Source organism: Euprymna scolopes, chromosome 46 (genome assembly GCF_053919585.1).
Source record: "Euprymna scolopes isolate OS-2025 chromosome 46, ASM5391958v1, whole genome shotgun sequence".
NCBI lineage: Eukaryota > Metazoa > Mollusca > Cephalopoda > Sepiida > Sepiolidae > Euprymna > Euprymna scolopes.
The window spans coordinates 67024026-67038425 of NC_136527.1; the positions used below are offsets into that span (position 1 = coordinate 67024026).

The 14400-nt window shown below is 32.8% G+C and overlaps 1 protein-coding gene across 2 annotated transcripts in view; it reads right to left on the minus strand.

The window, feature by feature from the left end:
• LOC145271006 (uncharacterized) overlaps positions 1-6459 on the minus strand; it is a 28597-nt gene extending 22138 nt beyond the window's left edge. For both annotated transcript variants that reach the window (XR_013865649.1, XM_080126570.1), the window contains exons 1-2: positions 6362-6459; positions 236-345 (exon numbers count right to left, since the gene is read on the minus strand). The gene's annotated coding sequence lies outside the window, so the exon portion shown is untranslated. The remainder of the gene's footprint in view (positions 1-235; positions 346-6361) is intronic.
• Between the last annotated feature and the right edge of the window lie 7941 nt (positions 6460-14400).

Consider the following 14400-nt stretch of genomic DNA (forward strand, 5'->3'; position numbering starts at 1 on the left):
TATAAATTATTCCATTTTGTTTACATATATTTTGCAAAGTTAATTTTTTTGAAGATGTATTAAATTTACAGCAAATTTCACTTCAGAAAGTAATGCATTTTGTTTACAAGACGAAAATTAACACAGTTTACCTGAAAAGAAAACTTTTTGTTCAATATGAGATTCTTTATAAATACATCTGTATTTTTTTCTTGATAGATACTTTTTTTGTGGTTTGTATTAAGATCTTCCTTACCTGTTTTTATAATGTCAAATATTGTAACAATTGGTAAGTCTGCTACATTAAATACAGACTAAAAACTCATCTTTATGGAATTTGACAACCTCGTTAATATTTTCATCCACCTATAAATAAACATAAACATATTAATATATATACTATTAAAATAGTTTGTTATAAAATAAATATGTTTTTTACTAAACTTTATTTTTTCATAGAACGTTTTGAAATGAATAAAAAATGAATTGAGAAATAAGGATAAAGCATAAAATTTGTGTTTGATGTATTTAACCATTTGATGTTTATTTTGTTCTGCTGATGAGCAACATATCACAATCGATGTATCGATCAATATGATTTGCAAAACAACAAAATACAATGATGTTTACCTATGTCCCTGATCAAAACCAAACGTTTGACCCATTCTTTTGGAGGTATGAAGACCTTTTATATGTTGATTGCAAAGATTGGCCTGATGTTAGAATTTTGCTTTTATGAAACAAACACAATACATTCTATCTAAAAAAAGACCCTGGCTCTTTTCAGAAACCATTAAATTACTGACAAAAATGGTCTACAAGACAAAGGACTTTAAAGAAATAATTTTTGGATAACCGAACCAACATCAACAGCAAGCTGTAGAAAGACAGAAGAATGGAAGAAAACATGTTTCAAAAACAAGAACTTCAAAAACAAGAGATGCTTTAATAACCAAAAACTGAAGAAAGACTGATTCGATAGAAACAATACAAAGGAATCAAAAGTTTAACCAAACTCAAAATCTTAACCAATAAACCAAACACAGACAATAACACAACGTTTTCACAAAATATGGTACAAAATACAATTATGTTTACCTATGTCTCTGATCAAAACCAAACGGTTGACCCATTCTTTGGGAGGTATGAAGAGCTTTTATATGTTGATTGCAAAGATTGGCCTGATGTGAAAATTTTGCTTTTATGAAACACACACACACTACATTCTATCTAAAAAAGACTCTGGATCTTTTCAGAAACCATTAAATTACTGACAAAATGTTTTTAGTCTCAGTACATCTTTTTAATAAAGATAATGATGTTTCAATTTAGATATGTGGGATGACAAACATTATTTAACGTTTGTGTCAGTCATTAGCAAGCACTGTAACGACTTTAGTCTAGTAGAATAATCAGCAGATGATTGTAAATGTCTCGTTTTTTGCTGAAGGACAAGTGTTGGAAAAAAGCTAAGAAAAAATGTCTGTTCAAATTTTCAAAGCGAATGGACTGATCAGAAACAATTAACCATTGGACAATGTTATTGCTGATGCAGTAAACTTTACTGTGAAAAAATCTACCCATTTTGAAATAAAAATCATCAAAATGTTGGCAAAGTTGGTTATAAATGGTAGAGTCCTAGAATCACACGCAAACCCCAAAAATAGATTCAGATTGTCAAAATCCAGCAAAAGTCAGACAAAAATTTACGTAAATACATAATTTTCAAGATATTTAATCAAATCGTGTAATTACAGTTAGATATTGGGTCAGACATTAAAATTATAAATTTACATTCATGGAAGAATCTCAACAAAGTGTTTGCAGAAAACACTAAAATCAGACACACAGTGATTTGCAATAAGATCAATTTTATTGGAGAATTATATTTTTTAGTAAATTTAAATAAAATATATAATTTGAATAGAACTATTAAACATTTGTAGGCATACGTTAAAAAAAATCTGAAAATCTGTGGTGAAAGTGGTCCGTGTTTTTCTCGGGATTTAGCATATAAATGAAAAAAAAGATTAAGTACATAAATTTAAAAGAAAAGACTAAAACAAAACAAAAGATTAAAGATAATAAATTAACTAAAACAAACTAACACAAAAGATGTAAATGCTGAATTGTCAAAAACGAAAATCTTCAATTAATAAAATATTTATATGATTAAAATAATATATCTTTAAAACATCGCATTCTTTCTTTGTACATACGAGTTGCATATTACATTAAACAAAAAGATTAAATTAAAAAAAAACATTACAATCAGATTTATCTGTCCATTTCTATATATCACTACGGGGGTTCTTTTTATGGTAACTTCATATATTTAATTGACTTCCTCTTTTAAAATCTAAAATAAGTTACATTACCTATAAGAAAGGGTACTATACTTATGCAACCTATTAACAGCGCTATTTATAGGCAGTATTTTCAAGTTAAAAAATAATTGAATTTATTTAAGTGAAAGTAGAGAATTGTTTGAAAAAAGTCACCGACTCCACGTTAAAAATGGATGTCTAAACTTCACTGTGAAAAAAATCTACCCATTTGGAAATAAAAATCAAAATTTTGGCAAAGTTGGTTATAAATGGTAGAGTTCTTGAACCACATGCAAACCACAAAATAGATTCAGACTGTCAAAATCCAGCAAAAGTCAGACAAAAATTTACGTAGATACATAATTTTCAAGATATTTAATAAAATTGTGTAATTACAATTAGATACTGGGTCAGACATTAAAATTATAAATTTAAATTCATGGAAGAAACTCAACGAACTGTTTGCAGAAAACACTAAAATCAGCCCACACAGTGATTTGCAATATGATCAATTTTAATGGAGAATTATATTTTTTAGTAAATTTGAATAGAACTATTAAACATTTGTAGGCACACGTTCAAAAAACATCTGCAAATCAGTGGTGAAAGTGGTCCTGGTTTTTCTCGAGATTTAGTATATACATGAAAAAAAATAATACATAAATAAAAAAGGCTTAAACAAAACAGAAGATTAAAGATCATAAATTAACTAAAACAAACTAACAGAAAAGATGAAAATGCTGAATTGTCAGAAACAAAAATCTTCAATTAATATTTATATGATTTATCTTTAAAATATTGCATTCTTTCTTTGTACATACGAGTTGCATATTACATTAAATAAATAGATTAAATTAAAAAAAAACATGACAATCACATTTATTTATTCTATGTATCACTACAGGGTTTCTGTTAACTTCATATATTTAATTGAATTCATCTTTGAAAATCTAAAATAAGTTACATTCCCGATAAGAAAGGATACTTATGCAAACTATTGACATTAATAAAATTAATAAAATATTTATATGATTTATCTTTAAAATATCGCATTCTTTCTTTGTACATATGAGTTGCATATTGCATTAAACAAAAAGATTAAATTTAAAAAAAAAACATGACAATCAGATTTACCTGTCCATTTCTATTTACCACTACGAGGTTTCTGTTTATGTTAACTTCATATATTTAATTGAATTCATCTTTGAAAATCTAAAATAAGTTACATTACCAATAAGAAAGGATACTTATGCAAACTATTGACAGCGCTATTTATAGGCAGTATTTTCGAGTTAAAAAATAATTGAATTTATTTAAGTGAAAGTAGAGAATTGTTTGAAAAAAGTCACCGACTCCACGTTAAAAATGGATGTCTAAATAATAACATTATTAGTTTAGCACGATTCAATAGGAGTGTCAGAATTCACCATTAAAAAAGGAGAGCTTACACAGACTCACTATCTTCTGAAGCTTATAACAATATGAATAATGTAATTTAAACCCTAATTTTTTCAATAAAAGGAGCAAAGACCAAACTTTAAAATAATAAAAGGTCTTATCGAAAAACATACAATTTTTTTAAAAATCAGTTTTCTTTAAAAAAGATTTCATGAAATTCAACGAATTTTAACTTAATCTAAATATAACAAATATATATAAATTCAAAAAATGACTTACCTATTTAATATACTAATCAATGGATGCGTCCATTCTTCATTCTTGAGAATTTGTCCATATTTATATTTTATATTCCATATATTTTTAAATAAAATAATTTTTTTAAACAACTATTTGAAAAGACCACCATTACGTAAGTATTAACCGGTGTTAGCGAAGTGCCGAAGCGGTGTTTTTTTCCTGTTTTGAAATACAGATGGACAGAAGGATGTAAAAACAACACATATGCGTTAAGTCATCAAGCCTTGTGCATGAAGAAATATGTGTCAATATGTGTCACCGTACTGGAAATATAATCACATTTTACTTATCAGTTTTTGCCTTAAAAAAAAAAACAACACTCGACGAATATTTGATTTTTTTTCTCAAAGAAATACATAAGTTTTTGATTTAACATATTTTAATTCTTCTTTATGGAGTGAATTTTTTTAAATATCTAAAAAAACATTGAATGAAATAGAAAAAATTGTCGTAATTCTCCGAAAATTTCTGGACAATATAACAAGATTATAAGGTTTCACTTAAAAAAAAAAAATTTTTAACTTTGTGTAAAAAAGGTTTTAAACGTTGGACAAGTAAATTTGCAAATAACTGTTCTTTTTTGTTTTAAATTTGCTTATTTTATTTATTGATCTTTTATCTTCAATTTGTGATATATAAATTTGAGGTGAGTAAATTATTTTCATTTGAATAGACATTTCCAAATTGCGGGGGGGGTGAATAAAAAAAACGCTTGTCTAGAATATTATATTCAGTTTATTGTTAAGATCATAACATTTCACACTGAACCTGAAAATATCCTAAAAATTGAATCAATAGAAAAAGTTTGATAGATTTTTTAAAGTTTAAAAATTGAAAAAAATTTAACTCGTAAAATTCAATTGATTCCATTATGTAGAAAAATGGCACTTTGTAAACACTATTTTTTTTTAAATAAAAAAATAATATTTCTATTATTTTATAAACAACTTTAATAGTTTATTTTGGAAGTACATTCCACAAAGAAAATAAACAACCCACTTTAAAAGGAGAAATTACGATTATTTTTTAAAATATTTTATTTGCAGTTTTGTGTTAGGGGTGTCAAAAATTCCCCCAAAATTCTGACACACCTAACAATTCAATCATCTTCATAACTACACACCAAAATGTGCAGCTGGTTTACAAGTTAAATCAAATTTACTAAAAAAACGTATAAATATAAAGCAATGTTAACATGCTTACCTTCCTTTCTACCAAATATAAACAAAATACAACATGAATTTCGTTGTAAAATTAAAAATGTAAAACAAATCTAAGTTTATTAATGCATCCTTTATAAAAAAATATATTTTGCAGTAAATACTTAAATTTTAGTTAAAATTATGAAATGTGATTTTGTTTGATGTTTCAAGTAATAGCGGAGAGGAGGGCTTTCTGAATCACATCTCCAGATCGTTATTTTGGTTCATTAGATTTAATCTCAAGGTACATAATAATAATAATAATAATAAACAAACTACGCATTTACATCGGTTGTCTAAATCCTCTCCAGGGAACTCCTAAAGAAAACATTAAACTATTAAAAAAAAAAAAACCTATTTAAAAAAAAAAATATTGGAGACAATTGTAAAAATTATCGTTATTTGTTTACATGCTAATTTGAGACGCTGAATTTATATATATATATATATATATATATATATATATATATATATATATATATATATATACATATATATAGGGTAAAATCCATTGAAAGCGGTCGGTGGTTCTATGAGAAAATAAACCTGTGTACGCATTATAAATGTTTCTTTTCTGTGTCTTAAGTTATACATTAGTACATTAGGGGTCATTTCGAGTTAAAAGCTTATTTACTGCACCCATCTGGACTAGAGAAAATCATGATTTAAATGTGTATGTCTCGTCTAAATAACTAACGATAATTCTCTGATATGGCCGACCAGACGGGTGATCAAAAAGTCAGATCGAGCGTACCGGCAAACGAAATGAGATCAAATGAGGTCTCATTTCGTTAGTCTCATTTCGTTTTCCGGTACGCTCGATCTGACTGTTTGATCACCCGTCTGGTCGGCCATATCAGAGAATTATCGTTAGTTATTTAGACGAGACATACACATTTAAATCATGATTTTCTCTAGTCCAGATGAGTGCAGTAAATAAACTTTTAACTCGAAATGACCCTAATGTACTAATGTACAACGTAAGACACAGAAAAGAAACATTTATAATGCGTACACAGCTTTATTTTATCATAGAACCACCGACCGCTTTCAATGGATTTTACCATATATAGATATAAATCATAATGATTTGAACTTGCCCTTGCATGAAAAAAAAAAATCCCATAAAAGCAACAAAATTCAAGAAATACTTACTTATTGTTTGAAAAATTGCTTTCAAAAAGAGGAAATTTTGAGTCGTGTTAATTGAAATGATAAGAGTTTGAATGTTGGAAATCTAAATTAAAGATGGCAGCCGGAAAAGCAAGTTCGCAGAAAATTAATGCTGAACTAATTTAAATGCATCATTGTTAAACGGTTGATCTCTTCAGTGAATATTACGCGTTAAAATTATTATTTTATTTACCACAATATTTTAATAATTTAATCGGGGCAAAACAAACGAAATATAATGCCCCGTTGCCTCGAACGTATGACGGTGTGAATCTTGTATTTAAACTGACGAAAATGTAGGTCAACATATATATATATATAATCTGAAATGTGATGTATTTTCATTGAAACATGTTCATTTACAGAAATAATTAATAATCAAACTATTTTTGTTTTTTGCATAAATATAAAATAAATTCAATCAAACGTCATTAAATGTGTTTCCTTTTACAGACATTAAAAAAAAATTCTGAACATATTTGAACAAAATATATTGAAATAAAATCTATCGAAATTTCTATTTATTATGGCACATAAGAGTTCAATTAAGTAAAACATTTTATTTAAAAATTAAAATACACGTATTGAACAAAAACTTAGCTTAAAGTTGCAATTAAAAAATGATATCAATTTAATATTATTATGTTTTTTTTTAATAGCGTTTTTTTTTCTAATGTATACTATAATCAGTTGAATTGCCAAGAAAAAGAAACTTCCTAAAAATTAATTTATTCTTAAAAGAATAAAACGATTAAAATTCAATTATTTCAAAATGTTCCGTTAGAACATAGATTTTTAGTTAACTGGATTTATTTTTTTTTTTTTAATATTATGTTTTAATATAAACATGGCTCTTATCAGCTATTTTATCGCCAGATTAAAACCGATTTGAAAAGATTATTGCACACATATTAGACATTTTGTAGCCGTCCCTTCATATTTTGTATCTCTCTTTTTACCGAACAAAAGTATGGAAGCCGGTAGTTAACCAAATGAACATTCAATAAAACCGTATTTCAGTTTTAATATACAAAGGTTTATTAATATTATTAATCGTTAAACGGTGTAAATTTTAAAACCTAGCAAAATTATAACAAATATTAATTATTAATTGTCGTTTGAAGAAGATAATCAAAGGGTTTAAAAAATCATTAAGTCGCTTCTACTTTTCCATAGTTTGTATAGTTAACATAACTCTGACGTCACGGAATCATGCTTTCTTCTTTTTTTCACATTGTTTTGGCAGCGCCTACAGTAAAGGATATTATATGCAACCTGGCAAGTTAAGTGATTATCATCTGCAGTAACTTAAAGCGGAATCGGAAGTAAGCTAATTCTCTCTCTCTCATATATATGTGTGTGTGTGTGTGTGTGTGTGAGGCTACTGCTATGATTTTCTTCCGGTCGTACTCATCCTCTTGCATGAGTATAGCACCACATGCGATATCGCTGGCGTCAGTGGTGAGAGTAAAGAGTCCGGAGAAGGCGGGGAATGAGATGATTGGTGGTGAAGCAAGGCACTTCTTAATTTTCTCGAAGGCTTTGTTGGCACTTTCGGTCCAGACGAATGTCCGTCCAGGCTTGTTTAGTTCGTTTATAGGGGCCATCAGATTGGAGGACATATCCGTTCGGATGCTCTTATATAAGCGTGTCTCGATGAATTGTCGAATCCATACGAAGCGTCCAATGAGACTTTGTAACTCCTTTCTCGTTGTCGGGGGTTTCATGTCGATGATGGCACGTACATATTCGGGGACAGCCTTGAACCCGTCGCTATTCACAATGCGGCCGAGGAATTTTGCTTCGGATGCAAGGAAAATGCATTTCTCTGGGTTTAGTTTTAATCCAAACTTGCAAAGAGCGATAAATAATTGTTCCAGCGCAGTTATATATTCCCCAAAGGTTTTGGCATGTACAAGATTATCGTCAATATAAGATGATATATTTGTGCGTGAAGCCACTGTGTCTAGAGCAATCGTTATGTATCGGGAAAAGATTTGACCAGTGGATGTTAAACCGAAGGCTAGATGGGTGTATTGGAAACAACGTCCTTTCCAAGTAAAGACTGTTTTATGGCGGTCAAGTTCATCGATAACAATTTGCCAAAAGCAATTGCGGAGGTCGAGCGTCGAGAAGTACCTGTTACCTTCGCCAATCTTGTTGAATGTGGAGTCAATGATAGGCATCGGATATGGGTCAAGATCGACCAATACCTTGTTGAGTGTTCTCTTAAAGTTTGCAAGCACTCGGATTTTTTCGTTTTTCTTACGGACGGCGAAAACGGGACTGTTAAATCCCTTAGGATTATTGCAAGGTTCGATAACGCCCTCAGTCGGCATGCAGGTGATTTCCGCATCCACCTCATCTTATAGTGCTTGGGCTATGGGATGTTGTTTTTGGCTTCTGGACTGGCCGTTGGTTGGAATGCGTATGGGTCTGATTAAAGTGCCCCTTTTATTATCATCGGTGCCAATGATGTCTGCATATTTAATGAGTAAATCGGCAATGGCTTCTAATTCACTACGGTTATGATGGTCTGGAAGTGATAGGCCCGCAGTTTGTTTCAGCCAGTGGAGTTTTTCGTTGAGAGTCAACCCACATCTTGCGGTGACCCGTGGTTTCTCATTGGAATTAGCTTGGTCGCTGTGTGCAAAGATGTGATTCTGTTTCTTTGGATTGACAGCTGTAGAGAGTGGAATGGTATGTGATAGCTTGCCAGACGGGAGTGTGCGTGCAAGTTCAACAGTAGCCTTCTGGTTATTGATAGTGTAGGATGACAGTGTGTGGTGGCTGAGTATGTTCTGACCAATCAGGATGGGAATGTCTGCTGTCGTGATCAGTGCGTTGATGTCGTGGAAAGCGGGGGAAGTACCGTTGCCCAAGGTAATGTCGCAGGTCAGCTTGCCCAAAATAGAGACGCTCCCTCCGATTCCCCTGATTCGTATGTCGGATCTGGGCATGTGCTTTTTCACATCTTCAGGTAAGAGAGAGATGGGGATGATACAAGTTGTGCATCCGGAATCCAGCATACCCATGTCGGAGAACATGATGCCATTGCTGGACAAGTGGTGATCGGAGATTAGGTTGGATTTGGAGGTTAAATGTGTGATGATGCTCAGTGGAGTCAAGGACCTGGGGACGAGTCATCACATCTGGCTTGGTCCCAACTGAAAATCCAGTTCATTGAAGAGCGTCGCATGTTCACAGCTATTCTGATCACTATCACTATCACTAAACCGGTGTCAGTAGTCGCTATGTGTGCTTGAGCAAGGTGAGGGTGAAAATACGGACACCTGTCACCCATGAAGCATGCACGGCCTTGTAAAAGGTTTCTGCACACTGCCTGTTGGCTGGGTTGGCCAGGGCCTTTTCTTGCCCGGCTGTGCTTCATGTTGGAGGAGGGGCCGGTCTGATCGTTCCTATTGCCAATGGATGGGTTGTTTTTATGCGTTTGGCGCAGATGCTTGTTTAATTCTAGTAGCTGTAGCTTTATGTCGGCTTATATCTCGTCACTTTTAAGGCTGTATGGCTTGTCGGAATGTGTAGGGTGGTGCGCCATTAATGCATTGGTTTCATCGGCAGTGGTAATGTCCGTTTTGATGCCATAATCAAGATAGCGTTGGGCATCACTGGCTATACCGCCCGCAGTGTAGTGTCTGTCCATGGTTTTCACGAGGTGTGGGTAGATGTTGGGTGCCCATGCCTTCATCTTTTCGCTCATGAGCATAGCCCTCATTAAGGAAAAAGCCGTTTCGGCTGACATCTCTGCATTTTCATTGAATTTAGCCATGATGTGGACTGTAGCCTCTCGGATTGTTTTCCAGTCAGCCTACAAAATCAGTGAGCTTCTCTCCCTCATGGCGCTGAAGGTCCCACGCTCTTCTCAGATACTGAAAGCTCGTCATTTGTCTACCATGGGTGGAGATGAGGTAAGCCTTTAGTTCCTCGAACGATGATGTGGACTGTCTGGAATATGCCTTCGTTAAGGAGCTGTTTTGCCAGCTTGACAAACTCCTTCTCCATCGCTGGATATTCCCTTAACTCTGGCTTAACATGTATGGTGGAAGCCTTGTTAAGGTCAGTAATGAAGCGGTTGACATCATTACATGGTTCAAAGATCCGGATGGATTTTGTGGCATCCCGAAGTGACTGCTATCGTAGCAGAAGTTCATAGTGAGTGGTGTGCTGTGGCGACGTGTGTGACCGGTCGAGTGCAGTAGTTTGCAGGGCAGCTAAAAGTTCGTGGAGGTCTGTTTTCAGTTCATCGATGAGGTGTTCGTGGGTCATCGGCAAGCTCCATTTCAATTTTCGTTTGAAGAATTGCTGCTTTTTGTTGCTTAATGAGTTCTAGGATTTCTGATCGAGAAAGGCTGGAATATTCCATTCTTGTTTTGCTGCATGCTTGACACCAGAGTTATATTCTACGTATTGTAATATTCTATATATTGTTATATCCTATGTATTGTTATATTCTATGTATTGTGGACGAGAAATGCGTATGTTTGCAAAAACAAGAATACAAGAATACAATAACTGAGTAGATTGAAATATATTTATTTACCACAAATCAGATGAGGTATTGTTGAATCCTTCCCGGCATCTATAATAGCCAAAGTAAAGTCTTGTTAAGTTGTAAGGGTCGTCTAGAGGCGAGCGGAGGGTTTAGAGATGGCTCGTCTTTTATGACGTGGGGTATAGGGGCGGCTTGTCTGATTGTGACGTTGTGTAGATGACGCGTGATACGGTAACTATCGAATAAACACAAAAGTACACAATAAAATACCTTTCCCTTGTGAATGGAAGATCCCGCAGCGGCTGTGATATTTTTTCTGTCCGGCCACCTGTTGCCTTTTTTTCTAATCCCTTTCTTTCTTTCTTTTTCCCGGAAGTGCTGCCTGAACTACCCCGCAGATGTTCAAAATCCCCTTTTCTCCGCACTCGATATGACAAAAACTTTCGTTTCTCGCATCAGGGCAAGATCTCGTCTTGTAACACAGACAGGTATCAACCTTGCATATTACTTGCGATGGTAAGGCACATCGTCGTTTTGTGTCTTTATCGAATTCTAGCTACGACAAGAAATTGTTCTTGTAGTTTTTAATGAGCACGTACACCGCATGTGAGACATCTGAAGGCCCCAAAAGCAGCGGCGCAGGTTTATACCGTGTTATCCTGGTCTCATAGTTTAATATAGTTGCAACAGTTCTTTGTTAAATGCCCATCGGTTTTGCAATTTTTTTTTTTTTTTTTTTTTTTTTTTACAAATATCAACTGTCTGTTTTGAAGATTTTAGAGACAAGGATTCACTCAACGATTCTTGTTTAAACTTAGGTTGCAGTCAAGGTTTTGTAGTCAATATGGCTGGTTTTCTTTGAACATTGTTGATAACATTGGGTAGCTACTCAGAGTAATCTGATGGGAATGTTGCAAACAACACTTTACATAACTATATCGCTGGTTGATTTATCCTCGAATAAATCACGATTATAGGTAGCCCTGAAATCTCACATATCTGTCTGTGATTTATTATTCATCTTCAATTATTCTCGGATTGTCCAATTGCACGTTTAATATTTCGTCAATAATTTCACCTCTTATCTCCTTCTCATCCAAATAACGTAATTGATGTGACACAATTTGCAAATTATGTTAAAAAAAAATCATTGAATTACTTTTTATTGGTTTCAGTCTTTTTCATTAACTTCAGATTTATTTTAAAATGTCCAAGGAAAACGAAGAATGGGCTGCTCGTTTAAGAAAAGGCGTGCCACTGCCACAATCGTCGATAGTAATCAGGTCGTCTCTATTTTGAGTGGGATCGACATCTACTCGAAGTGGCTGTTGGGATTCCATTTTGGATAGGCTTATTCAGAAGACTAAACAGTTGTCGAACTTAAAGAAAAAAAGAAGTTTGACTTTATCTTGTCGAGGATCCATAGTCTCCTTCTGTAAATAATTGTTGTGACTGCTTCAAATTCTTGCAACCAATTTTCTATTTCTCACTTTCCTCTTTATCCTCTAATCCTTCCAAGTTAGTCTGGATATTCATTTGAAGAAGTACAGGGTGGGCCAAAATAAGGGTCCTATCTTTAAATTTGAATAACTTCCACAAAAAAGTTAAACTCACCAAACTTTATGTGTGTGTAGACTGGCCCTTCCGAGATTTTTTTTGAAATAAACAAAACAAATTTTGTCCGAAAAACACTTCTTAAAACTTACATGAATTAATGAATTTTTAAAAATAGGACCCTTATTTTGGCCCACCCTATATTTGCTTTAGTTTGAGGTTTTCCAGCAAGAGAATCCTTCTTGTCCTTAAATCAAACAAAATCTCGGACGAAGTGTGGAAAAAGGACACCAGAAGCTGTGGGATTAAAGGGGTAAACTTCTCAATCGACACCGGTTGACTGCTTGCTCACGTGACTTTTGTAAACAGACATGCACAACCTGAATTATTTGTTGATTTTAAATATTAAAGAAAACATTTAAGAAAAGTAGGCGGAATATTTTTATGTAGGATTATTTTTGGGGTGAGGGGGATTTTTTTTTTTTTTTTTTTTTTTACAAAACTTTTTAATAAACGAGAATAGAAATGATATCTATCAAGTAATTTCTCATTTTAAAATAAGTACATCTGAGATTATTCAATTTCTTTTCAATTAAGAAAAACATTCAATATTAATTTTTAATGTAGATTGCGTTTTTATTTTTTATTCTTCTGTATTTGTTGCATTCTTGTTTTTATTCTCGTTTTTTTTTCTCTCACGTGGCCATATTCCGAATTCGTAGCAGAAGGCAACCGTCAATTGAATTTTGTTCTATTTATTTTTCTTGTGTTCCTGATCTTTACTTGTCTTTAAAATGATTGGTAGAATTCGCAGGTAAGTAGAAGTATTTCCTGACAGGGATCGCGACGTGAACGCTTCTACCATGATCCCCACCCTAAAAACTGACTCTTTTAGGAGCAGACAGCATGCATTACAGATAAGCAAAAATTTATGTAAAAAAAAAATATATATATATATACTTAGAGATATGCAAAAAGCAACCCAGACAATACATATTCATTCGTAGTTGGACATCGTTTCAAACAATTGTACGATGAAAATTATGGTAAAATATATTTGTCAAATTTATGAATAAATGACATAAAATATGTAATTTATGTTATATAAAGCGTTTTCTTTAATCAGATATTATGAAATAAAAATATTAAAACTAAAAATCTAATTTTGCTTATTTACCACAGAAAAGTATTTGAGCAATATAAAAGACCATTTGCTATCCTATTCCAACATAAGCAATTAAAAAGATGTCAAGAGTACGAAATCAACCACAGTGAAAATATATATAACTTTTAAGTAGACTGATTTTAAGAAGAGTTCGTCATATAATTCAAAAATATTTTCATATGGTACATATTGGAAAATAACGTGATAACGAATACAGCTAAAGAGAAAAATAACTACACTTACATGTTAAGCAATTATAAAAATGTGGTCCATGAATTTTTCTCTGCGCATGTGCATTGTAAAATTTTTTATGTGACAATTCTGAGCAACACAAGTCACAAGATTTTTTACAATTATTTTTCTTGATCTGTTATTTAAAAACAAGACTTTCCTTTGCGGACAGACGCCACGCTAGACGATCTAAAATCACCCCTGCTCAGGTACATGCTATCATAATAAATCTTGACACTTCAAAAGCATGCGGACCTGATCTCATCCCAGCTGTGCTATTAAAAAAGTGCTCAGCCGAAGTAGCTCCAGTTCTCTCCAAACTCTTCAACAAATGCCTTAATGAATCATGCTTTCCGGGCTGTTGGAAAACCGCTTCTGTGGTACCAATATTCAAGAATTCTGGCGAAAGAACTGACCCATCAAATTATCGCCCCATTAGCCTCCTCCCACTTTTCGCCAAATTATTTTAGACCATAATTTACCATGCTCTAGTCCGGCACCTTACAGACGCTAAACTTCTGACTGACAAACAATATGGATTTAGACAAGCCCGTTCCA